The following is a 27,609-nucleotide window of genomic DNA, read 5'->3' on the forward strand; positions in this document are numbered from 1 at the left end:
TCTCTTCTGACTGACAGTGACTCTATCCCTCTAATCCCTCAGGCCCCCAATTCCGCCTGCCTGCGGGGGGCGGAGGGGGGTGGGAAGAGAGAGAGAGAGAGAGAGAGAGAGAGAGCGCGAGCGAGTGTGTGTGTGTGTGTGTGTGTGTTGGACAGTTAGGTTGGAGGGTGCAGAAAACACCCGAAGTATCTCGGAAGCTAGCACCCTCTGGGGCCCTGTGCTTTCTCAGTGCAGCTGGGCAGCTGTCAGGAGGTCAGCGTAAGGTAACCGGGTCACCCCCACCCCTGCCCCTTTCAGAGGTGCAAAAGGATGCTCCAAGCCCTCGCGTCTGCGGATAATATGGGTGCGCACACAGGGGGACCTTCTGAGTAACACCTCCCACCCAGGAGCGTCCCTCATCCCCCCACCCCCACCCCGGACGCGGCCCCGCCCCGCCCTTGCCGACTCTACCTGCGGGCGCTGGAGGCGCGGCGGCGACTGCTGGCGGTGCTGCCGGCGGCCGCTCTGGCTATGTAAGGCCGCCTGACCCCACCCTCTCCCACCTCGGGCGCCCCCCGCCCTCCAGCCACCGCCCGGCTAGGCCACCTCGCTGCGGCCCGCCACCGCCTCTCTGCGGGGCGGGGGCTGCGGGGCCCTCCCCACTCTTGCGGCCTGCTGAGACTTTCGGGCGTGGCCCTGGGCCGCCCCCACCCCCCCCCGCCCCCCCGCCCCCCCCGCCCCCCCGCCCCCGGCTGGCCCCCTGCAGCGCCGCCCCCCCCCCCCCAGGGCCCCCTCCCCCCCAGCCCTTGCCAGCCCAAGTGCGTGTGGCCCCGCCCTTGTCTGTGCAGGGCCGGAGGGACCTCGCCCCAGTGTCGGCGTCCCCACGACCCACCTCTGGGACTCTCGTGGGGCGCCCGCCAGCAGGGGGGCGACTCCTTCTACCAATGGAGGCCAAGTCTGGGGAAAGTTTCTGGCGGTGTCAAGGGTCAGCCTTTTCTTGTAGGGACGTTCTCTAGCAAAGAGATAGAAACCCAGGCGATTCTATCTGCGGTTTCTGCTGACATCACAAACCACACATCACTCGGTGTCGTGTTGGGTAGTTTACACAAAGAGTCTCTATCATTACTGCAGCCGTCTGCACGTTCCCCTTTCAAAACCCCAACCGAGTGACATTTCAGCAGAACGGTTAAAGGAACTTAATTTTTAAATAAAAAGTTACTGCTGGAAACCAGTACATTACATACTAGCTCTGCCCCAAGTTCCAAGTATGGTCACGTCTGAATAATTCCAACCTTTTAGTGACGGGGATTATATAGGCCAGTCACTACTTTACACCCCCAAATCTCCACAACTTTTTCTATCTTTAGTCTTCAGTCTATTTACCTCGCTATATGGAAGAGTGGTGAAAATGAAATGCAACAAAAACAATTTGAATAGCTTTTAACAGCTGGTATAAAAGTTTATGGCAGACACAGCCTGCAATCATTGAAAATAAGATTTGAAAATTATCTGTAGACCTCACTCTTCAGTTTTGCCGTTTTGCTTGAGTTTGAATTACAGAAGGTTGGTGGTATGTATTATTTTTAACAGAAATACTTTTGTAAGAATTATTAAACAGATTAAATGTATAATATGGTTTTGATATCAGATCAGGGTAAAACTCCATTTACAGAAGAATGTGTTAACCACCTGATAGGAGACACATCCTTTTGGTGTAGTACAATTGGTTGTGTCTTAGAATTTAAATACTAGAAAAAGGTAACTTAGAAAACATTACAGAATCTTTATAGTCCTACCTGCCATCTAATGAGAATATTGCCTTCTTCGCACCCTATTTCTTTCAATTGCTACTTATAAGATATAATTTCAAGATTGCTCAAAGCTTATGGATATCCGTTCATAAGTATTTAATGAGGTCTCAAAAACTGCCTGGCATTGACCTTGGTGCAGGTGATGTAAGAGTGAACTAGGTAGAGAGATGTAAGTCCTACCTTCCAGGAGCTCACATTCTAATGGGGGAGAGATAGCTACTAAATAGACAAGTGCAGACATAATTAATGCACCTATGAAAAGTTGTATGTGGAAGTATGCAGTGCTAGGAGAGGACACCCTCCAAATGGTCTTTTAGATTGCTATTTTGTTTTGAACCCTAGAATTATTTCAATGCTGCAAAGATTTTTTTTTTTTTGCTATCCTTTCTTTCATATCTCATATTCAGTTCATCAGGAAATCCTGATAGCTCCAGCTTCAAAATGTTTTCCAAGTCTAACCCCAACTACCCCTCTTCCAAACCAGCAGTGCCCATTTGGATTTCTGAAAAAGGCTCTGAACTTGTCTTACTGCTCTTAATCTGGCCCCTATGGTCTATTATCCATGTAGAATTTTGGGTGACCCTTTAAAAGTGTGTGTATTAGCTCATGCCAATCCTCTGCTCAAAAACCACCCCATGGCTTCCCATCACTTTCAGTCACTTTCCATGGTGACAGTTCAAACTTGACCTTAGCCACCAAGGCCTTACATGTCTGCCACCCCACCTCTCTTTACCTCTTTCTCCATCACTGTCCCCTCCCCAGCCCTCCCACCCTCACTGGCCTTTCTGCTGTTCTTTCATCCCTTAGGCTCCTGCATCTTGGTCGTTGAGCCTGAGACACTTTCTCTAAATATTTAGAGGCTTGCTCCTCAGTAACATCAGATATTTTCTCCCTTGTCCTCATGTCAGAGAGGTAATCCCTGACCACCTGTTCTAACATAATATACATGTGCACACATGCATGTGCATGCACACACACACATACACATGCATACATTTATTGTTTGTTGTGTCTCCTCTAAAATGAGAACAACAACGGTTATAGTGTCATGCACATAGAAGACAAAACATAAATATTTGTTGAAAGAAAGCATATAAATTATGTAATGGACTGAATGTCTCCCCAAAATTCCTATGTTGAAGCTCTAACCTCCAGCGTGACCATATGTGGAAATAAGGTCTTTATGGAAGTAATTAAGGTTAATGAGGTTATAATTGAAGGGCCCTGATCTGATAGGATTAGTGTCTTCATAAGAAGAGACACTGGAGAGCTCGCTCTAGTACTTAGGAAAGGCCATATGAACACACAGTGAGATGGCAATGGTCTGCAAACCAGGAAGAGAATTCTTACCAGGAACTAAGCCCACAGGCAACTTGATCTTGGACTCCCCAACTTCTAGAACTGTGAGAAACATATTTCTGTTGTTTAAGTCATCCCATCTATGGTATTTTGTTATGGCAGCATCAGCAGACTAAGACAAATTATGAAGAATGTTAAAGAAAGAGTTTAGATACCATCTACACTCATACATTATATTATATATTATAGCTAATCATTTCAAGATTACTAATGCACAAAATGGTGTGATGGTGTAACTTTTAGCCAATGAACAAACTTTGGAGCACCTCCAAGGATCAATGAGGTTTGAAGATTAATCTTACCTGGACACAAGAATAGAGTTAAGTATTTAACACAAACAAATGCCTTTTATAACTTTGTTGTTGTTTGTTTCTGAGGGCATGAATGACTGAAGCTCGAAGGAATAAGAATGGTCTAGTCACTATCGTGAAAAGTGCTGTTTCAAGAGAGTACAGCCTCTAAACTCCATAAAAGTTTCCTACTGGTCAAGCTGAAGGACTCTTAAGCTGTGGTGTGCCTAGAACATAATCATGGCCCATTGATATTCAAGTAAAGTAGCAGATGCTTCAGGTAACAGCTCTCCTTACGTACTACAACTACTTATACACTTTATCTCCAAAATAGGCTGTGGGGAGTAAACTTTGAACTTCTGTTTATGTTTTTTTTTTTAATTTCATAAAACCTAAGCTCTTGCAAGTGTACAATATGCAGATTGATACTGGCCTCCCAGTTACCCATAGGTCCCTTGGTCTCCTGTCCTCCCTCACAGAGGAATCTTGAAGAAATACTGGGAAATCCATAGTGTGGAGCAGCTAACATGTGATTCCTGCTCTTCTTTCAATTACATTGTGTTGCGTCTTACTGATTTTATGTTTGTTCATTTAAGGAATTAAGGATTCTATTATTAAGTATTAACTAAACCAGCAGTTACAAAATAGAAAAGTGGCTTCAAAGGATTTTTGTAAAGAAGATAATACTAATAATACAAGCATAAGCAAACAGGAAATTGGTAGAATTGAAGCTTCTCTGACTGCAGTAAGAATTCTTTGACTTAATGGGAGGTTAACAAAGTTGATGATTTGCTTAATTCAGTCTACCAAGAAATCAGCTTCTCTCTTTCATTGAAATGATCAAGAAGGCCTATGAAATATGGATTTAAATCTAATTCTGTTAACAATGAGCCTTGCCTTAAGTATATATTATACTTTGAGTCATAGGCTAATGATAAAATGAAGCACCGTGACTAGCATAAAATAAATATCTAGTTCATCATTAAGTGATTTTTAACACTTTTATTTATGTATATATTTCATAATGTATATTGGCATATGCAATAAGTAATCTGGTTAATAAATTAGTAAATGAATAAATATTGGGGATATATACTGAACATTTTAACCGATGGACTGTCTATCAAAAGTGTTTGCAAATACTGATTTACATAACCAGGGGTAAAATAATTCATTAGAACCCAAAACCCTGCTCCTGAAAGAAAAAAGTGAATAAAACCAACTAATTAATCAGAGAATACCTATTCAGGGTATATCCAGTACCTTTTTTTTTATATCTTTCTTCTGTTTTCTCTTTTGATCATTCCACAGTTTCAAGGGAAATAAGAGGAGAAGAAGCCCTGTTAATTTACTATGGTATTTGGCAGCAGAAATTAAACTTGCCAAATAAAAGTAAGGTGGAGTCTACTTTGGAGTGTTGGCTTACCTTGTTATTCTAGTTTTGAATTACAATAGCTAATAATAGTATGACTTTATATTCACCTGTCTTTAAATTAGTTGACTTTTCTCTTAGAATGGAATGTACCCACAGAGCCTGGGATTTGAAATAATATGAAAACCCAGTCAAACTCTTCTGACTGTTCACCCATAAGAAAGGTTTTCCCTGTTTTTTGCAAGCTCTTGAAAACTTCTCTTCTCCCTACTCTAAGACTTACCGTGTTTATCTGCAGGATAAATTTATAAATTTTCAGTTATTGAGCCACAACATTGTGTAACAATTGGTATCAGCATATTGTTACTAGAAGGACTTTCTGTTTAGTTCTGTTTTCTTAGATGAGTATCATTACACTATAACGTTTGGAGAGTCAGGGGAGGCTGGACTACAGTTCATTGTGTGATAAAAGCAGCTGAGGCTTGGAATACCACAGGGCCTGCCTGCGGTCAAAGCTCTGAACCTTCTGACTTCTCATTCTGAGTACTTTTCGTTGTGATATGCTACCGCAGAATGAGCTGGGTGAGAATGTTGTTTTTCTTTCCAAGCATGAGTTAGAGAAAGTAGGACACGTTGGACGATTCCTCACTGTATCCATACACACATGTGTCTGGCAGCCCAGGGTGTTTTAGTTCCTCCAAAAACCCCTACCGCAAAGGGTGCCCACGAAGGCGAAGAGATCATTCTTTCCTAGAGATTTATTTTGCGATTAATAAAGGGTGAGATGAGGCCTTAGAGATTATTTTATTTTTATATTATTTATTTTCTTTTTCTCCTTGGGGTCTCAGAATTTAACTCAGCACTAAACCACTGCCGGCTCCTGTTTTCCTAATTAGAACTTTAACCTTCACAAAATAATATTATTTTGGTAATATAGTCTTAATGAAAAATAGTAATAAAAATATCAGTAAGACACAGGAGGGCAGAATACTTTAAACTAGTTGGTGGGGATTATTGGTTACTACTTAGCAATAATATCTAATAGTTTGGTAGAAAATTTTTGAGAGTGATGGAAACCTAATTTCCTGAGGTACGTAAAATAGGACCAAATAAAATAGTGAAGAGTGTATTGTAAAGATAATCTAGTTGCCCAGATGGGCTTTCCTTAGTTACAGCTTTTATGGCTCTTGAAATGTGTGTGTTCTTTATTCTTTTATGAGAAAGTAAAGATTTTCTTTTTCCCAGGGGCAAGAAGTTACCCTGCAGTTTAGTTGTTAAAATACGCTGAATATTTTTTCTTTGTTACTTCTAGGGCACTTATATTTATTCTGGAACACACCTTAGTTCTTGTGTTTTCCCCCAACATTTGAATTTCTGGCTCTAGACTCCAGATTTTAATCTTGTTAGTTGTATTTCTCATGATATTCCTGATAAGCTAGTTAATATTAGATTTTATGGCATGGATTAAAGTAAGAAAATGCTATAATTTCATAATCTTATCTAACTTGGATATTTCCCCCCTCCCAAACTTTGAAAGTTGCAGTAGGGTGGAATATTTCTGAAAGGAATTTGGAAATTTATCTGTAGTCCTACAATTGTGACTTGTAAATTCTATAACCAAATTCCATGGATTGTGAACAAATTTTATTTAATTTTCTTATTAACAAAGTCTCGAATTTTTAAAGTTTATATTTTTACAGTACTATGCCTTTTGGGCTTTATTACAAAAGATAACATTGGATGGTAAAATATATCTCTGTAATGTCTGTCCAGATGGATTTTGTACAGGTGGCACCATATTTTCTCCTTCCATAAAAGAAGACAAGTCCTTGATTGGAGGATTCTGTATGTTTCTTTCTCAATATGCTGTGCTTAATAAAATTATTTGATGGTGGTAGTGTCATCCATTTTCCACCTATAACATGCTTTGTGGGGAGAAACAGTAGAGCCTGGAATTTTGAAACCATTACTTTACAATGCCAATACAAGAGAGGATATTTCACCTTGGGAGGACATCTCCAACCTGAAGAGATGACACTCCTAAGTATAACTAAATATTAGTAAATTAAAATCTGACCTTGAATTTCCCATGAACTCCATATTTCCTGGGATAGAACTGATTGCAGAGGATGCAGAAAATCCATTTGCTTTTAGAGTTTTTGTGCTTTGGCCTTTTAGAGTACCTTATGCATGCATGTCTTTCTAGTGTCTCCATATTCATTGTTAAAACTGATGCATTATCTGTGCTTTAAAAAATGATGTGGTAATCGTGGCACTTCCTCCTTCAAATGTGGCTCCTACTGCATGTGGAATTCAGCTCTCTTAGCCTTGGCAGCGAGGCCCTGTAGGACCTGGCCATGCCTACCTTTTTCGTCTCTTCTACATATCTTCCCCTGGGTCACTAACCTCAGGAACACCAGACACCCTTCTGTTTCTTGAAGACAGCACACTCATTCCTGACCCTGTACCTATGAATGGGATGTTCCTCAGTCTGGAATGTTTCTAGCCCAGATTTTCAAATGATTGGCTCCTTTTCAATATTCCTCTCCTCCTCTCATCTAATGTTGCCACCCACCCTTTTAGTGCTTCTTCATTACTTTATTTTTTTTTCTTCATAGCACTTATCGCTTCCAGAAATGATATTATCTATTTGCTTGCAACTTTATGATATGATCTCAATTAGAATGCGCAGAACCTGGAACGTACTAGGTGCTCAGTTATACACACACACACACACACACACACACACACACACACTTTAGAGAGTGTGTGTGAGCAGGGAAGAGGGGAGAGGGAGTGTGAACAAGGGAGAGGGGGAGAGAGAGAGAGAGAGAGAGAGAGAGAGAGAGAGAGAGAGAGAATCTCAAGCAGGCTCCATGCTCAATGTGGAGCCCAATGTGGGGCTCTATCTTACGACCCTGGGATCATGACCTGAGGTGAAATCAAGAGTCTGACACAACCAACTAAAACACCCAGGAGCCCTGTCAGTAAATATTTATTTTTAATGAAAATATGGAAGCAGCAATAGTTTAAGCTAAAAGGGTAGGATTGAGATCTGTGATTAAATTCTGGCCTCTTGCTGAATAACCTTTCTCCAGTTCGTTGGTTGCTTTAATCATAATACGGTGATAAAAATACTGACCAGTGAAGACTGTTGTGGGGATTAGTTGAGGTGATGTATACAAGGTGCTTATCATATGCCTAACACATGACAGTTGCTCACTAAATAGTAGTTATAATAGTTTTTCCTTCAGATGGGAAAGGAACAGGGTGGGCTAGATGCCAAGTACACTCTGAGCTCTAGGGTATGCCAGGGGTAAAAAGCCAGGAAGAAAATTCTTTGATTAAAATCAAAAGCACAAACCTACAAAGTTCAGAATTTGGGTAGAGCAGGTGGGAGCAAGAAGCAAGGAAGAAACAAAGGTAGAAGGCTTAAGACAATTGCCACCAAAGCGATGGATCAGAGTGCCCTGAGCCATTTTTATTGGAAGGATTGTACATGGATAATCCTATTTGGCTTAAAACCCCAGGAACAAGTCTAGAAACAGATCGTCTTAGTAGCTGGACCCTATATTACTTTGTTGGTTAAAATTTGAAACTATTTTGGATATTTTATGTATCCTGTCTGAAATAATTGAAAGAAGCCCAGTTTGATTATTCTGTAAACTATCCTCTTATATTTATTATCTTTCTAATTTCATTCTGAAACTTGAAGGTCAGATAAACCTAACTTAATCACTTGATGGTAGTTGGTCCTAACTTAATATAGGCGCTAGCAAATAATGGGCAAACAAAGCCCTATTGAAAACAATTTAATCTTTGATTTTTTTTTGTTTTTTAATGTTTATTTTTGAGAGAAGGAGAGAGAGAGAAAGAACAAGTGGGAGAGGGGCAGAGATACAGGGAGACACAGAATTTGAAGCAGGCTCCAGGCTCTGACCTGTCAGTACAGAGCCTGATGCAGGGCTTGAACCCACAAACCCTGAGATCATGACCTGAGCCGAAGTCAGATGCTTAACCAAGCCACCCAGATGCCCCAATCTTTGATGTTTAAAAATAAAAAGAAAAAGAAAGAACAGCATAATTATCATGAGAAAGAAGTCAGAACTTTGTTAGAATTTCTTACACATATATGTGATTTTGCTTCATCAAACTGAATTAATTACATATGGATGGAGGGGTCAGGGCCAAACACAGTATCTCCAGTGTTCTGGCCTCTAAAGGTTCTGATTCAATCCTCTCTAGACATGTTTTAGAAAATAAGATTGGGGGTTTTAGACCTATCTCAGATCCCAGTTTCAAATTTTCAGCCTCAAACCCCAAATAACTTTTCCCTAAAACTGAACCAACCAAGGAAAACCAAAACCAAAACCACACAACCACAAACCCAAATCTTTTGTGGAAGGAGTGTGTGTGGTGGTGGTAGCTGGGAGGATGCTATGAGTTACAAATTTTTTTCCAGGTGCACAACATTATACTTTGGCATCTCTATGTACTCCAGAATTATCACCATTAAAGCCTATTTATCATCTATCACCATACAATTGGCCCCCTTCACCCATTTCACCCACCTCCCAATCTGATTCCACAAAGGTAGCCACCAGTCTGTTCTCTGTATCTACAAGTTTGTTTTTGTTTTCTTTTGTTTGTTTTGTTTTTTTAGATTCCACCATATGCATGACATCATGTGGCATCTATCTTTCTCCATGTGACTTATTTCACTTAGCATAACACCTTCAGAGTTCATCGGTGTTGTCACACATGGCAAGGTTTCATTGTCTCTTATGACTGAGTAGTATTCTATTGTGTATATACACCACATCTTCTTCGTCCATTCATCCGTCAATGGACATTTAGGTGGTTTACATTTTTATTTTTTATTTATTTATTTTTTAATATGAAATTTATTGTCAAATTGGTTTCCATACAACACCCAGTGCTCATCCCAACAGGTGCCCTCCTCAATGCCCATCACCCACTTTCCCCTCTCTCCTACCCCCCATCAACTCTCAGTTTATTCTCAGTTTTTAAGAGTCTTTTATGGTTTGGCTTCCTCCCTCTCTAACTTTTCTTTTTTTCCTTTCCCTCCCCCATGGTCTTCTGTTGTTTCTCAGGATCCACATAAGAGTGAAAACACATGGTATCTGTCTTTCTCTGTGTGACTTATTTCACTTAGCATAACACTCTCCAGTTCCATCCACGTTGTTACAAAAGGCTGTATTTCATTCTTTCTCACTGCCAAGTAGTATTCCATTGTGTATATAAACCACAATTTCTTTACCCATTCATCAGTTGATGGACATTTAGGCTCTTTCCATAATTTGGCTATTGTTGAAAGTGCTGCTGCCATAAACATTGGGGTACAAGTGCCCGTATGCATCAGCACTCCTGTATCCCTTGGGTAAATTCCTAGCAGTGCTATTGCTGGGTCATAGGGTAGATCTATTTTTAATTTTTTGAGGAACCTCCACACTGCTTTCCAGAGTGGCTGCACCAGTTTGCATTCCCACCAACAGTGCAAGTGGGTTTCCGTTTCTCCACATCCTCTCCAGCATCTATAATCTTCTGATTTGTTCATTTTAGCCACTCTGACTGGCGTGAGGTGATATCTCAGTGTGGTTTTGATTTGTATTTCCCTGATGAGGAGTGATGATGAGCATCTTTTCATGTGCCTGTTGGCCATCTGGATGTCTTCTTTAGAGAACTGTCTATTCATGTTTTCTGCCTATTTCTTCACTGGATTATTTGTTTTTCAGGTGTAGAGTTTGGTAGGTTGTTTACATTAAAAAAAATTACTTACTTATTTTGAGAGAGAGCGAGTGCAAGTGGGGGAGAGGCAGAGAGAGAGGGAAAGGGAGAGAAAGAATCCCAGCTCAGTGTGGAGACCAACGCAGGGCTCTATCTCACAACCATGTTATCATGACCTGAGCTGAAATCAAGAGTTGGCTACTTAACCGACTCGGCCAGCCAGGCGCCCCAGTTGTTTATATTTCTTGGCCATTGTAAATAATGCTGCAGTTATAATAAAAGTACATTTTATTTTTTTGAATCAATATTCTGTATTCTTCAGATAAATACTCAGAAGTGGTGGCAAGCCTGGGTGGCTCAGTTGGTTAAGCGTCCGACTCTTGATTTCAGCTCCGGTCATGATCTCATGGTTGTGAGATGGAGCCCCATGTTGAGGACAGAGCCTGCTTGGGATTTTCTCTCTCTTCCTCTTTGCCTCTCTCTCTCTCTCTCTCTCTCTCTCTCTCTCAAAATAAGTAAATAAAATTTAAAGAAGTACTCAGAAGTGGAATAGCTGGATCATATGGTAATTCTGTTCTTTATTTTAAGACATGTCCATACTGTTTTCCATGGTGGCTGTACCAATTGACATTTCCATCAGCAGTGTATGAGGGTTCTATTTTCTTCACAACATTGCCAACACTTGTTATATCTTGCGTTTTTAATAATAGCTGTTCTAACTTGTATGAGGTGATATCTCATTGTGGTTCTGATTTGCATTTACCTAATAATTAGTGATGTTCAACATCTTTTAATGTACCTATTGACCATCTGTATGTCTTCTGTGTAAAAATATCTGTTCAGTTCCTCTGCCTATTTTTTTAATTGGGTTGTTTGCATTTTTGTTATTCAGTATATGGATTCTTTATATACTTTGGGTATGAATCCCTTGTTGGATATATGATTTTCAAATATCTTCTTCCATTCAGTAGGTTTCCTTTTTGTTTTTTATGATGGTTTCTTTTGCTGTGCAGAAGCTTTTTAGTTTGATGTAATCTTTTGCTTTTGTTTCCTTCGCTTTTGGAGTCACATCCACAAAAGTATTGTAAGACCAATGTTGAGGAACTTACTGCCTATGTTTTCCTTTAGAAATATGTGGTTCAGGTCTTAACTTTTGTGTATGGTGTAAGATAGTTCTAGTTTCATTCTTTTGCATGTGGCTATCCAGTTTTCTCAGCACCATTTATTGAAGAGACTGGCCTTTCTCCACGTATGTTCATAGCTCCTTTATCATAAATCAGTTCACCGTATATGTGTGGGTTTAATTCTGGGCTTTCATTTCTGTTCACTCATCTGTGGATCTGTTTTTATGCCAATGCCATACTATTTTGATTACTGTAGCTTTGTATTATAGTTCAAAATCGGGACCGTGATACCAGCTTTGATCTTTCTCAAGATTATTCTATACAAATTTTTGAATGATTTGTTCTAATTCTGTAAAAAAAAATGCCATTTGAATTTTGATAGGAAATGCACTGAATCGTTGGATTACTTTGGGTAGTATGGATATTTTGATAACATTAATTCTTCCAGTCCATGAGCATGGAATATTTTTCCATTTATTTGTGTTTTCTTCACTTTCTTTCACTAGAATCTTATAGCTTTCATTGTATAGATTTTTCACTTCTTTGGTTAAAGTTATTCTTAGGTATGTTATTCTTTTTGATGCAATTTTAAATGGGATCTTTTTAAAAATTGCTTTTCTGATAATTTGCTAATTCAGTATGGAAACACCACAAGTTTCTGTATATTGATTTTGTATCCTGCTACTTTGCTGAATAGAGTTATTACTTATTTATTTTAATACATTTTTGGTGGAGTCTTTTGGGATTCCTATATGCAGTATCGTGTCATCTGCAAATAGTGGGTTTTACTCCTTCCTTTCCAAATTGGATGACTTTTCTTGTTTACTTTTCTTTTTTCCTTTATCTAATTGCTGTGGTTAGGACTTCTAATATTGTGTTGAATTAAAGTGGCAAGACTGGGAATCCTGTCTTATTCCCAATCTTAGCAGAAAAGTTTTGATTTTTCACTGTTTAGTATGATGTTAGCTGTGGGTTTGTCATTTATGGCCTTTATTATGTTTATATGTTCCCTTTATACCTACTTTGTTGGGAATTTTTATCATGAATGGATGTTGAATTTTGTCAAATACCTTTTCTGCATCTATGGAGATCATCATATGTTTTTTATCCTTCGTTTTGCTAATTACACTAACTTTCTTTTAATTTCCATTTGCATGGAATATCTTTCTCTATCCCTTCACTTTTGGTCTCTGTGTTCTTTCCATCTGGAGTTAATCTTTTGTAGGAGGTTATAGATGAGTTTTGGGGGTTTTGTTTGTTCGTTTTTATCCATTCAGCCACTTTTTGTCTTTTGATTAGAGAGGTTAATTTATTTACATTTTAAGTAATTATTGATATTTAATAAGTATCAATTATTGTTAATAAGTATTGTTAATAATAAATACTTAATGGCTTATTATTGTTTTGTTAATTGTTTTCTGGCTGTTTTTGTAGTTCCTCTCTGTTCCTTTTTCTCTCTTCCCTTGCAATTTGGTGACTTTCTTTAGTGTTATGTTTAGATTCCTTTGTCATTTACTTTTGTGTATTTACGATAAGTTTTTGCTTTGTGGTTACTGTGAGGTTCACATATAACTTCCTATGTATATAATGGTCTGTTTTGAGTTGACAGCAATTTAAATTTGAACACATTCCTCATCTTTTATATTTTTCATATAACATTTTACATCTTTTTATTTTATGCATCCATTAGCTAATTATTGTACATTTAGTTAATTTTACTATATTTGTCTTTTGACCTTTTTAAGTGATTGGTTTACTACTTTTCTGTGTTTACCTTTTCCAGTGAGATTTTTACTTTTGTATATTTTCCTGTCATTAATTAGTGCCATTTATTTTTAGTTGAAGGAAGTCCTTTATGTTTCTTGTAAAGCTAGTTTAGTGGTGATAAACTCCTTTAGCTTTTGTTTATCTGGAAAACTCTAATCTTTCCTTCAATTCTGAATGCCACATAGAGAATTCTTTTTTTTTAAATTTTATTTATTTATCTATTTATTTTAAAATTTACATCCAAGTTATTTAGCATATAGTGCAATGATGATTTCAGGAGTAGATTCCAGTGATTCATCCCCTATGTATAACACCCAGTGCTCATCCCAAGTGTCTTCCTTAATACCCCTTACCCATTTAGCCCATCCCCCCCCCCAATCCCTCCAGCAACCCTCAGTTTGTTCTCTGTATTTAAGAGTCTCTTATGTGTTGTCGTCCTCTTTGTTTTTGTATTATTTTTGCTTCCCTTCCCTTCTGTTCATCTGTTTTCTACCTTAAAAGCCCTCATATGAGTGAAGTCATATTATATTTGTCTTTCTCTGACTAATTTCACTTAGCATAATACCCTCTAGTTCCATCCAAGTTGTTGCAAATGGCAAGATTTCATTTTTTTTTATTGCTGAGTAATACTCCACTGTATATATATACCACATCTTCTTTATCCATTCATCCATCGATGGACATTTGGGCTCTTTCCATACTTTGGCTATTGTTGATAGTGCTGCTGTAAACATTGGGGTGCATGTGTCCCTTCAAAACAGCACACTTGTATCCCTTGGATAAATACCTAGTGTAATTGCTGGGTTGTAGGGTAGTTCTATTTTTAATTTTTTGAGAAACCTCCATACTGTTTTCCAGAGTGGCTGTACCAGTTGCATTCCCACCAGCAGTGCAAAAGAGATCCTCTTTCTCCACATCCTCACCAACATCTATTGTTGGCTGAGTTGTTAATTTCAGCCATTCTGACTGGTGTGAGGTGGTATCTCATTGTGATTTTAATTTGTATTTCCTTGATGATGAGTGATGTTGAGCATTTTTTCATGTGTCGGTTGGCCATCTGGATGTCTTCTTTGGAGAAGTGTCTATTCATGTCTTTTGCCCATTTCCTCATGAATTATTTGTTTTTTGGGTGTTGAGTTTGTTAAGTTCTTTATAGATTTTGGATATCAACCCTTTATCTAATATGTCATTTGCAAATATCTTCTCCCATTCCATTGGTTGCCTTTTAGTTTTGCTGATTGTTTCCTTCACTGTGCAGAAGCTTTCTATTTTGATGGGGTACCAAGAGTTCATTTTTGCTTTTGTTTCCCTTGCCTCCAGAGACATGTCAAGTAAGAAGTTGCTGCAGCTGAGGTCAAAGAGGTTGTTGCCTGTTTTTTCCTGTAGGATTTTGATGGCTTCCTGTCTGTTTAGGTCTTTTATCCATTTTGAGTTTATTTTTGTGTATGGTGTAAGAAAGTGGTCCAGGTTCATTTTTCTGCAGTCACATAGGAAATTCTTGGTTGGACTTTTCTTCCCTTCAGCACTTTGAATATGTCAGGCCACTGTCTTCTAGCCTGCAAAGGCTCTGCTGAAAAGTCTGCTGATCATTTTATCAATTTTTCTTGCATGTAATAAATTGTTTTTTTCTTGCTACTTTTAAGATTCTCTCTTTATCTATAATTTTTACCATTTTAATTATAATATGTCTTGTTGTAGATCTCTGTGGGCTCATCTTATTTATAACTCTCTGGGTTTCTTAGACCTAGGTGTGTTTCTTCTTCAGATTAGTGAAGATTTTAGCTGTTGTGTCTTCAAATAAATTTTCTGGCCCTTCCTCCCTATCCCTATCGAGGGCCCCTAAATGCAAACGTTATTCTGTTTGATGTTTTTCCAAAGGTCTCTTAAGGGAACCCCTTTAAATTTTTTTTTCTTTTTGTTGTTCAGTCTGGGTGAGTTCTGTTGTGCTGTCTTCCAACTCACTAATATGCTTTTCAGTTTCTTCCAGTCTGCTGTGAAAACCTCTAGTATGTTTTTCAGTTCAGTTATTGTACTCTTCAGCTTCTAACTTCAGTTTGGAACTTTTTAATATTTTCTGTCTTTGTCGAGGCTCTCACTGTGCACATCCATTTGTCTGAGTTTGACGAACATCTTTATGACCATTATTTGAATTATGATTGTTTATCTCCGTTTCATTAATGTCTTTTTTTTTTATGTCTTGTTCTTGTGTTTGGAACATGTTCCTCTGTTTCCTCATTTTGCCTGATTCTGTGTTTGTTTCTATGTATTAGAAATGAGCCACTTCTGTGAGTCTTTTTTTTCTTAACTTTTAATGTTTATTTATTTGAGAGAGAGATATAGAGTGTGAACAGGGGAGGGGCAGAGAGAGGGAGACACGGAATCTGAAGCAGGCTCCAGGCTCTGAGTGGGCAGCACAGAGCCTGATGCAGGACTCGAACTCACGGATCGTGAGATCATGACCTGAGCCGAAGTCGGACGGTTAACCGACTGAGCCACCCACGCGCACGCCACTTCTGTGAGTCTTAGAGGAGTAGCCTTGTGTAGGAGATACTGCATGGAGCCCAGGAGTGCAATCCCTTCTGATCATCAGAGCTGGGCACTCAGATGTTGTCTTCTGTGTCCACTGTGCCCAATGGTCTGCTGTGGAGCAGCAGGAGGGCTAGGTGGGGTTGTCGCCTGGGGCTGCAGTGTGGGGCTTGGCAGGGCCTAGCTGAGATGTACAATTGTGATGGGGTGCAGGGGAGGTCTGGTCTGTTACCAGAGCCAGCTGTGATGTGTGATGGCTCTGCAGGGGTGAGCCCACTTGCTCTGGCAGGTTACAGATAGTTCCAAAATTGTTTCTGCCAGTTAGGTTACATTAAGCTGTTCTGTGGTAACAAACGACCCCAAGCTCTCAACGTCTTAACACAATAAAAGTTTATTTCTTGCTCAAACAAGGACCCACTGGGTTTGTCTGACTCTTTGTGGCAGTTATCCCGTCTGAGGTGCCTTGGCAATCCAAGCTCTTTTGATCTTGCGCCTCTGTAATCTCAATTCAAGACCTCCTTGATTATTGCGGTGTAGTAAGGAAAACCATATGGGCCTTTTGCTTTCTTCTAGCACTGAGAAGATACTCATTGTCTCTTTCACACTTCATTGGCCAGAACTACCCACATGGTCATACCGACCTGCAAGTGTGCCTGGAAGTGAGTGCACCTGTGTGAGTGAGGCATCTGATCTTCGTGTGGACTAGCTGTGTGTGTTAGTCCCTGAAATTGAATTTTTTTTTTAAACAGGGATTTAGCTCAGAGCTCAATATTATTCAAAAGAGGGCCTTGGAACTTGTGTCAATTTATATTGTAAAAATTGGATTACTGGCCCCTGGAGAATTGGTGGAGTACTCAAGGATTGCATGAAAAAAAATATTTTTAATGCAGATGTGACATAGCCGACTCTACTTTCATAATGTCACCTTACTTATATTCTTTAACTTCCTGTAGAAAATTGGTTTTGTGTTTGCGATTTTGCCTAACCTTCCCACTTTTACAGGGATTCTGAAAAGGTTGAAGCTAGTCCACATCCTGCTATGGTAGACTGGCAAAGCTTACATGAACTTAGAATGATGTGTCATGAAAAACCCCAGAAAATTAGTTTGAGCCATATGAGATTACTGGTATTTAACTTTTTTTTTTAATTTACAAGAGGAGTTTTATGTTTCATTCTTATAGTTAATCTTAGGTATAAAGCAATGACTAAGATATTGTCATTTCCCCCTTTTTAAACCTGTGTGCCATGGTGTAACCCTAATTTCAATCTTGTAATAAGATCTTTGAGGTCATTTCAAGTAAGGAATTTTGTACGAGTTTTGAATTGTAAGCATCATTGTTTTACACAGCCTCTTCAGCCGTGACCAAGCGGTTGACAGCATGACAAGTGGTTGATTTCAGTGAATTATTTAACAAGTTAATTATCCACAGTTTCCTCAGAGCATGTGGTTCTTCGTTAGGTCAAGTTCTCATTGCCCATCTCCTAACTGCATGGCTTGTGGTGAAGAAAGATACTTGCATTTCCTTCTTTAGTCCAGCCCAAGCTTCGTTGTTTTACACTAACACACCAGGGAAGTAGAAACGGCCGTCTAATTGCTTTCTATTATGGTTTTTTTTTTTTTTTTTTGCGTTGTTGCAGCATCCGAGACAAATGACATCTTACTTTTACCTGTTGTTTACCTCTTTTCTAACTGTGAGGCTAACTTGCCATTTATTGAATATGTGCTTTGTTTCCAAGAGTCTGCTAAATGCTTGCTTATATTACCTGACCTTCACAGCAGTGTTATTAGGGAATTAGCATAATTATGTCTAGTTTCTGGATGAGGAAAACTGAGGTTTAATCAAGTCGAATGACTTAGTCAAGGCGGTGTATCTGGTCAGTGGCAAAACCAGGATTGGAGTCTGGCTCTAACGGACCCTAAGCTCATACCAGTCACTGTGTCATCCTTGCTCCCCATTTTCAGTTTCTTTTTAAAAGCAATATGCCTCTTAAAAGTGTACTCATGTAATCACCCTTTTTGCTAAGTATCATTTCTATTTTAATTGAAAGGAAATTTTAATAGATGGTTTTGCAGATAAAAATGTAGTATTCCATAGGCCTCAGAAGATCTGAGTATAAGGAATTCTAGATGAAAAATTGAGTTCTTGGTTCTGATATGTCCACCTGGATTTTTGTGTAATAAAAAATAGGCTAAGAAATACTAATTTTTTCTTTAAATATTGTGAAACAGGTGTCTGTTTTATTTTCATAATTAAAAACAGACAAAATAAACCTGAGAGTCCAAAAGATAGCTCTTTGAGGGCGCTTTCCATGGAGTATGCTTTATAAGGTCTTGAATATGACAACCATCAGTAAGCTTTTGATTTGTAAATACAGCAGCAGTTTTGAAATGGATCACAATGTGTTGTTTTGTTCTAAAGGCTATCTGGGTGAATTCTCATATTCTCAAAGTACTTATTGGCTTCCCAGTATAAATATTTAAACTTTTTAGATTTCATAGTTTTGAAAGCTCTTAAGTTTCATATTGTTTTGGCTTTAGGTTATAAAGCCAGGAAACATTTCTGATCTGTATGCTGTCTTCATTAAGATAATGTGTTAGGCATATTTTCTAAAATGCTTTTAAACTTTCAGAGGGAATGTGGTTTCATATCTATTTTATGCACATGATCCTTATGAATGTGATACTAATTGGACTACAGCAAATGGAAAATAATAAAAGGAACGATGAATATCAGATTTTACATATTTGCTTTTTTACAAAAATCAATTCATAAATGGATGGGATGGAATGTGGTACTATCAAAACCTTTGTGGTTAAATTTACTTTTAATCATTTTTGCCTTATTATCTTTTGGCAGCTGGAAAATCTTTAATCTTTGTGGAAAGAAATTGAACTTTAAACCTTACACACTGAAAAGAAAAAAAACTGCTAAGGTACACAGTTAATAAGTTTACTAATTGTAAAATTAATCAGTCAACAGCACATTCACAGAAAACTATGCTGATAATTATATAATACTTGCATTGTTCTCCTACTTTGATTTATTATATTTGCTAATTTTGCAGTAATAATATTCATTATATTTTTGATAGCCTGTAATTCCTATTGCAAACATTTCAACTTGCACTCTGTATATACTTCTGGTTTTAAGACAGAATTTAAAAGTGACATGCAAACTTAAAGTTAAAGAAATAATTACACAAATAGATGAGCAGGTTAATCTGCTATCCCAAACAGTAATCTGAAGTGAAATTGGGTTCCAGTTCTATCTCCATCACTTATTAGCTCTTAACATTTGAGTGGTTATTTAACCTGTATAAGCCTTAGTTTTCTTATCTGTAAAATGGGGCTAATATAAGCTTCTACCTTATAGGATCCTGGAACATTAATGAAATCATCTGTGTTAACACACTTAGTGTCGGCACATGGCAAGTGCTCCATAGGCCTCAGCTATTATTTTTATTAACATGACAGTAATTTTTGGGGAGTAAGAGATTATCTGGTTCCTTTGAAGTTTATATAGACATATATATGCCCATGTGGATTATGTGGGACCTGATAAAACAAAGAGTAAATACATTAAGAGTGTTTCTAACAGTTATGGTTTATTGATAACATTTATAACAGTAATGTACTGCTTATAATGATGAAGATCCCCATGAACAAATCATATTTGTAATAATGAGTATAATTATAATGGATTAATAGCATAATTAGGATTGTGATGACTATTAAAAAACTGAATTAGAAAATATTAACTTTATGTATGTGTTCATATACATTGTTTATGCCAGAATGACATTGTGAATCTGAAAGTGATGAGATAGCAATCAGGGAACTTATGCTGCCTGGAAAGGAGAACTGCTTGCATGGAAATCCTCCTTTGACCAGAGAAATGGGCATCCATCTGAGAACAGAACATCTTACTAAAGTAAACATCCTGTAATCCACATGATAATAAGTCAAAAGAGGGTAGGACATCCCACCAAGAGTCAATATGCTGTTGCTATTCTGTATCATTCTGGAGTGTGGACTCTTAACATTTGACAAAGAATCTATTGAAGCAACGGTGGAGATGATTTGCATGCAAGGTCAGGGGAATGAATACTTTTGCAATGCCACTGGATTTCATATAAACTGAAACCATGCAAATACCTCTCTACCATGACTTTTTTTTTTTGAATTGCAGCTGAATAAAGGGTTCTTCATGCTTCCTCTCCTGTGAGATCTTCCTAGATTACATTAGACCTAATTATATTATGTTAATTACGAGCTGACCACATATGAAGCAAAATAAAATCACTAAGAATGAATGATTTTTATAGGGGGTGAAATTTTGAGATTAATAAAAGGTAAAAGGACAAAAAAGTCACAATTTTATCATCCCAGATAATTCACTCCAAACCTCTGCCCCCACCTCCAAAAAGATTTATACTTTGATACAAAATGTATCATTTATTTTATTTGGCTACTATTCTACTGAAACTAATTTTAAAATTCATTTAACTAGCTAAATTGATGAAAGTCTTATAGGTAAGTGCAATGAATAGGTACAGAATGGGACGAATGAGACACATCTCTTGCTCTCAACAAGCTTATCATCAAGAAGGGAAGTTAACAGGCTAAGATTAGGCAAGAAGAGATCATGTATAAGAGATGTACTATGAGCATTATGCTGTAAAAAAGTCAACTTACATATAAGTGTCTGATGAGGTTCAGGACAATGATCTTTAGGCTATTTACAGAGGCAATGTAAACTTATATTTAAGTTCTCCTTCCTGCTATGCTGTGGCAATCATCCATCCATCCATCCATCCATCCATCCATCCATATATCAAACATTCATAGAATGTCAAGTCTGCCAGGCACTAAGCCTATAAAAATGAATTAACCTTTTATGGAGTTCACAGCATAGTAGGGGAGATGTCACATTTTATTGCAGTTTATTTACTTTTCTCAATGGTAGGACTGAAATATGTATCAGGTGCATGGAAGTAAACGGGATGGAAGCTTAGGGTGTAAACGTAATAATTATTGTTAAGGGTGGCTTAAAAATGATCAGTTTGGAAATGCAGGGTTTTAGATCTTAGGGGTCATAAAAATGACCTCCTACATTTTACACACGGAGAAAGGTTCAGGGAAGATAAATGATTTGTTCAAGGCCACATGGCTTATTGGCAACCAGACTGAGAATTGGATCCACCCCTGGTTCTTTCAGCTCCACTCTGCTCCTGTTTCCATCAAGTCCATTGCCTCAGGAGGGTTAATAGTTAATATAAATGTTTATGTAGTGCTCGAGCCAAAGAAACGTGCCCAGATTGTTGCTTAAAAGGGAAATAAATTGTTATATGAGCAATTGAATTGCAGGTACCAGATTATAAGTAGATTGACTCTGCAAAGACCAACAAAGGAATTAACACGGCTTTATGAAGAGATCACCTTACAAATTAGGGAGTCATCAGTATTCTGCATGACTCTGATGTGTGAAAGCAGAGAGACATTTTATAAAACATTAAACCATGTAAAAACTGGGGGCAGATTCATAAAAGCTAAAAGAAAAATAACCATTCCAAGTAAAGGTAGAGGCTGAAGTAGACTTTTAATAAATTAAGTATCCTCCTTGGCTGTTTCTTTTTTTCTCTTTTTTTTGCCAGACAAGAATTTGTAGGCTTATGTTCAATGGCTACTCCTGAAATAATTTGGATTCTAGGGTAGTCTACTGTAATACAACATTTTAGAAGGATGACATCTACTCAGCTATTGACTAGCTGTTGACTTGGGACAAGTTACTTAATCATTCTGAGCCTCAGTTTCTTCACTGATACTATGAAATACGGAATATGAAACCACTTAGGATTCCTTCCAGCTTTAAAACCTTATGCCTTTGCAATAGGTAGTACTTGCTTGTTCAGAAACTATAACCACAAATGGTTAGCTGAGCTTTGTGTCCTACCTAATATGCACTGGTAAATAAAGTTGCTGATAACTAGGAATAGAAAGAAAAATGGTAGCTCACTCATTTTAATGAGAATGCTGAAAGCATATGCAATGGCTTATTATTAAACTATTCCACTAGTGGAGAAATTGGAAATATCACAATAAAAATTTTCAATTTTCCATTCCAGTAACTTTATTGAATTGCCAAGGCATATAACAACAGCCAAAGTTGATACATTAAATGTAGATGTTTAAGAACAAAGTTAATATGTGGTATTATTGTTTCTCATTTTAGTCCTTTTCTGCCAACCCTCTCCAAAGTTAAATAAATCTTCTTCCTTACATATTGCCAAAAAGTGTCTTGCTATTTCTGATAGTTTGAATATTTTTTTCACCTAATTTTTTATTCTTTTGTAAAGGTAGTAAATCACGATATATTTCTATTTCTTCACTGCCAAATCTAATACAATATTAATATTTCTGTAGTTTCCACTGAGTCTGTCTTCTGGCTTCTATTTTCAGTTTATGATCTTTGTTTCTATATTTGGTAAAAGTCTGCTTATGTTTTTCAAATATGATGTAAGGCAATCTTTTAACAAAATGTTTCTGAGTGAAAGCAATCTGAATTGTTGTAATTTTAGATATATGCTTCCCAAGAAAGCAATATAATGCTTTTTTTAAAGGACAGAGTTGCTATTTGGTTTCAAATATTGTTACATTTTATGTATTTATTCTATAGTTAATAATATTCTCAGCCTTTTCTTTGATGCAAATGTTACTGTAGAAGCTGTCTGCTTTTTGACCCAGATTCTCTCTTTGTGTTTCCTTGCCAGGACAGATGAAATTTCTTCTGGGCTCTCTATTTTCTGCATCAGCTGTGGACCTTCATCCTGGCCACTAGGGGACTTTGGTTTTGATCATATTCCAAAGATCTGGCAATTAATTAGCATGAACAGAGTTGTTAAGAAGTTGCATAAAGAGCTCGCAGTGTTATAATCCATGTTCTTTTATCTCAAAAAAATTCTGAGTAGATGTGTGATCCACAAGGATACATGATCTGTTAACTCTGAGAATGATCACTGATGACCTGGAGATTTGTTAGTATTTGGGGAAGTGTCAGCTATATTGGCAACGTTCTTCAAAGAAGCCGTGGTCTCTAGTGGGCCTCAGTGGTAGCCAGACTAGAGATGGTTTTGCTACTATTCAATTCCATCTGTGGGGGTGGGGTATGATTAACATGATCCTTGATTAACAAGAGGAAAGCTTCTCGCCAGTAGAGTGGAAGAAACCCCCTTGGGAAGTAGAAGACATAATCAGATTGCCTGGAAATCAGGCTTTACATGAACAGTTTATGGATGGTTTATACAGAAAATAAAATATTAAATTATCTCTCTTTGGGTAGAGGATGCAAGGGAATCACATAGCACCTCCACATTTACTTCTCCCATTTTAGGACAAATATTTAAAAGAAGAAGAAGAAGAAGAGGACCCAGCATATGATGTTGCAGAACAAGTTTGGAGACATAACCCAAACATTTAATAAGATCAGCCAGGCTTTACCTTAGGAGCCAGGATGGGGAGGGACCAGGACTACCTCCAAGGGCTCATTTGCTTTAGCCTGTGCTGTGGAGGTCTGCCTCCCACAAGCTGACTGTATTGCCTGATTTCTAATTAGCCTTCCAACCACAGTCACAGCATGAATCTTGGATCAAGGGTCTCATCTCCCAGTAATCTACTGTTATTTTACTGCCTGAAGAACATATACCTTTCCTGACCAATAGTTATGCCCATCCTGGGTCTGACAGGGATGGTTTCCCTACATGTAAGAAATGTTTATTGATCACCTAATAGATGAAATGCAAATGGGAGCAGGAAACAGCCCCTATATTTGAGATGCTTCTAGTCTGTGGGGTGGGGGTGGGGGCAAAGGTAAACAGGTAATATAATAGTATGTACAATAGTGGCATAAACACTGTCATAAGAACCCATTGGAGGAGCACTCGTTTTAATATTAGGCTCTACTAAATAGTTCAAAGGAGAACAACTTGCTTTATTTCTGGTTTTCAAAATGGCGGCCATCATGAATACTATATTTGGTTGACTAAGTTCATTGGATTCCAGTACCCCATAGATGGCTTCTCCTATGACTCCTAGACCAGGGAATAATGGTGTATGCAATAGTTGCACACTGTGGAGGCGTCACCGCTCACAGAGTTGCTCCAGCTCCACTTACCCTTTCTCTTTGCTATAGGTGACTGCAGCACAGATTAAAACTCCTTGGTAACAGCTAGCTGTTCTTTTTGGAGAATCTGCAAAAGTAAATCTTCCATATCATGCAGATATGGAAGCAGGTGGAAACCCTAAAAGGCAGCCCCTACAGAGGGGGCTCCTTAGACTTCTGCTGTTGAGAGTCCCCACATCTCAGCCCTGTTCTGCCCTTCCCAATCCTTGTTCCTCATCTTTAATTCTGCAAGACACTCTGGTATTCTTCTAGTAATTTTTTATGCTTGAATTATCCATGTTTTGTGCTTGTAGCCCAAGAATGCTTATGATGTGCTTGAATATTCTTTAGTTTTATTTGTGTAATTTCGAAAAATATATCACTTGTGTTCAGACAATGCACACCAATTTTGCTGTTGTTAGCTGTAAGTGCTGAGGAATGTTTCTGACTTCCTACAACTCCATCTCTTTAGACAAAAAAGCAGAATTGATATCTCCTGGTTGCTAGGTTCAAAGGTCAGCTGAAGGCAGAAGTGGAATCAAGACATCTTCTAGAGCTTTCTCTGCTGCTTACTTTATTCAAGGCTAAAGGATTTGGGGGAGAAGAGGACCTAGTCCTTGTATTTCACTTTTCTAGTGTTTCTTGGCAAGCCAGGACTCTTGGTCTTAACTTCTGAAACCGATCTAGCTCTTATGTTTGCCTTAGATGGGCCAGGAGTCCCACCCACACTAACTCCCTATAGAGCCCCTCAGGGAAACCTTCTTCTCTTCTCTGAGCTTTCTTATATCTGCCCTGTATGTGTGTACATGGATTATTCTAATGAAATGATGACTGTGTTGATCGTGATATGGCTCCTCTCCAAGATGATACCTCTGAAATCACCCTTCTCACTGTCTTGCACTACAGCCTATGGGCAAGTGGCATTGTCCTCTAACTTTAGTCCAGCTCTTTGGACTTCCACCTGTTTAAGTATCTTAATGTTTTTATATAAACCACTAAACTGGAAGCCATCTGACTCTCCAAATCTTCTTCATCTGGCAAGTCTTCTGTTCTCTTCCACCAAGAAAACCTACTGAAAACACACTAGTGATTACACTATGCAATTTTGAAATTCATAGCATTTAAGAATACATCAATGGCTTTTTAAAAAACAAATCTGAATCCCTTTCTTGATATGAAATTGTATGTGAATTTCCACTATAAAAAGTTTAAAAAAACCCAGAAAACAAAAAACAAACACAAGAGTTACTCTGGCGGAGGTAGAATCTAGGTTGTGGATGGGGCGGAAGGGGGCTTGGCTGAAGTTCTACTCATTTGGAGCTTCTCTTCTCTTCTGCTGCTGCCTTGGGAGCTCCCCCCACCTGAATACTTGGGATTACCTGGGGCACTGTTTCTAAACCACTGACCTTAATATCATTCATTTGGCATTTATTCAGTTACTGTCTTTAGACAATTTTTACACTTCAGCCATATTATTACAATTTGCATGGTCTTTTAATTTTCCAAATATTTGTTTTGACTTCTCCACTAGATCATAATCTCTTTGAGAGTATGAAAAGTATCTTATGTCACAGGGGAGTCAAATCAAAATCCACATAGACAAAATCAGTGCTCAGCTCAAGGACACCCTGTCAATAATTACTGATCAATTGCTAATTCTGTCTGATCTCTAACACTCAAGAGAGCAAACTAGTAGGAACCTGGACATGAATAGGTAGCAGGTCTAAGTAGCACAGCCAGGTGGTAAGTTGGGTTTTTCTTCTGTAAGATTAAGATATTGACCCCTTACTGCTGACATTCTTCTAAAGAATGCTATCAGGCACAGTGAGTCAGAAGTGTGTACTTCTTATTGATGACAGTGTTTGCTTGTTACTGGACTGATATGCTCATCAAAGACTGAGAGCACAGCTCCACCTGTTATTCCAGGTGTGACATTCATGTCAGCAAAGTTTCCAATCACAAGCAGAAGTGAAAGCAAATGCAATTTCTGTTCAGTACACAAGAAACCAGAAAAGATATAGGAAACCCAACCCCCTTATCAAAGCTGGCAGTGTGACTAATTACATGGAGAATGAATGGGCAATATTATGTGCAACACTTCAACAGTCAGTTTGGGGTGAAATTTTTCATTCTGTTCATTGGTGTTACCACTGATTAATAGCCAGCATGACTCAAAAAATGTGTTTGTATCCACAGTAGTTGGCTGACTCACATGATTGAGTGTTATTTATCCAACATACACTATCTGATGATAGTTGTATTTTTCAATATGCTTTATAATCAGAAACTACTTGTTTCTCTCAATGTGCACTGAATGCTTTATAAAGGAAGAATAAGCTTATATAACGTCTACTATAGAAACGGAGTTTTAAAATTAATATCTGTGTTAAAGCTCTGAATGATTATTTAAATAAAGTTAAAACTAACTTGAGCAAGGCTCTTGAAAATATTTAACAGAGAATGATTATACAGTCACCTCCTATTGCTTCAAAATATCTTCACATTTCCAAAGTCTACATGATACAAAAGACTAGCATTATTACAGAGGAATTGCCCTTGCCTGACCTTTTGTTTAAAGCAGGCTTATTGAATCCAATTTTTATTATTAATAATATAAGGTATGCATAAGTTCTATTCTGAAGAATACCTCCATGCATTTGATCTTATTCCTCTTTATGAATTCCCTATGCAGGAGAAATGGACAGAGATGGCCATGATCCTTTTAGAGCTAGAGCAACAGAAGAACAAAGAAGTAAAGGATTTGCCATAGTCACAAATGGATTGGGTTGACACTAACATCTCTAGTCTCCTAGTCCAGCATTCTATCAGTCATTGAATCCCTGTTTTGCTTTCCGATTGGAATCACTCTTGATAAATGAGACACATATTGCATGGATTGCAACACCAGTGACTTTCATAGGGTGTGTGTATACGTTTGTGTAGGAGGATGAGATTCCAAAGGATGGTATCAGCGTTTTGGTGTGGTTGCAGAATTTTGGGATAGTTTTAACACGCTCCTAGAAGAACTCTGAAAAATCATGGGCATTATGAATGTATTTTCTGTACTTTTCTAAGTCTTTCCTTCTATACTTCCTACATTTTCCTAGGAGGCTAGAAATCTTTTATTTTGGAAGCTAAAATGCTTCCTGTTAGAATTACTCTTTATATAATACACATTGGCTGCTTCGTTTAGACAGTGAACCCCTTGCCATATTGATATTTTTGGTTTGGTTCAAGGTCAACCTGCTTCCCGATGAAACTCAACCTCTCTCTCCTAAGAGATTAGATGTGACCTGGCTCCTGGCTGTACATTTCCACACACCCTTGAAAGAGTACAAGTGGTCCTCTCCTGAAAGGGAGAGAGAGTTTCCTGAAGGGAACTTTCTGCTCACTCCTTGGATCCTGGCTGAGTCAACCAAATATTTCCCACGTTAACAGTAGTAATGACTACAAGGTAGACCAGACATCCTGAGG

At 38.2% G+C, this 27,609-nt stretch overlaps 1 protein-coding gene and 1 long non-coding RNA gene across 4 annotated transcripts in view; one reads left to right on the forward strand and one right to left on the reverse strand.

Moving 5' to 3' along the window:
• RHOBTB1 (Rho related BTB domain containing 1) overlaps positions 1-1,164 on the reverse strand; it is a 123,514-nt gene extending 122,350 nt beyond the window's left edge. For 2 of the 3 annotated variants that reach the window (XM_023240475.2, XM_023240476.2), the window contains exon 1: positions 451-690. The gene's annotated coding sequence lies outside the window, so the exon portion shown is untranslated. Of the gene's footprint in view, positions 1-450; positions 691-871 lie in introns of those variants that run through there. The other variant, XM_011287376.4, reaches the window with a different exon arrangement.
• On the forward strand, positions 92-26,566 carry LOC109492454. The gene is made up of 4 exons (XR_002736791.2): positions 92-263; positions 3,527-3,719; positions 18,835-18,910; positions 22,748-26,566. It is a non-coding gene; the product is annotated as an uncharacterized LOC109492454 (long non-coding RNA).
• Positions 26,567-27,609: the final 1,043 nt, after the last annotated feature.

The sequence above is a fragment of the Felis catus genome, chromosome D2 (genome assembly GCF_018350175.1).
Source record: "Felis catus isolate Fca126 chromosome D2, F.catus_Fca126_mat1.0, whole genome shotgun sequence".
NCBI lineage: Eukaryota > Metazoa > Chordata > Mammalia > Carnivora > Felidae > Felis > Felis catus.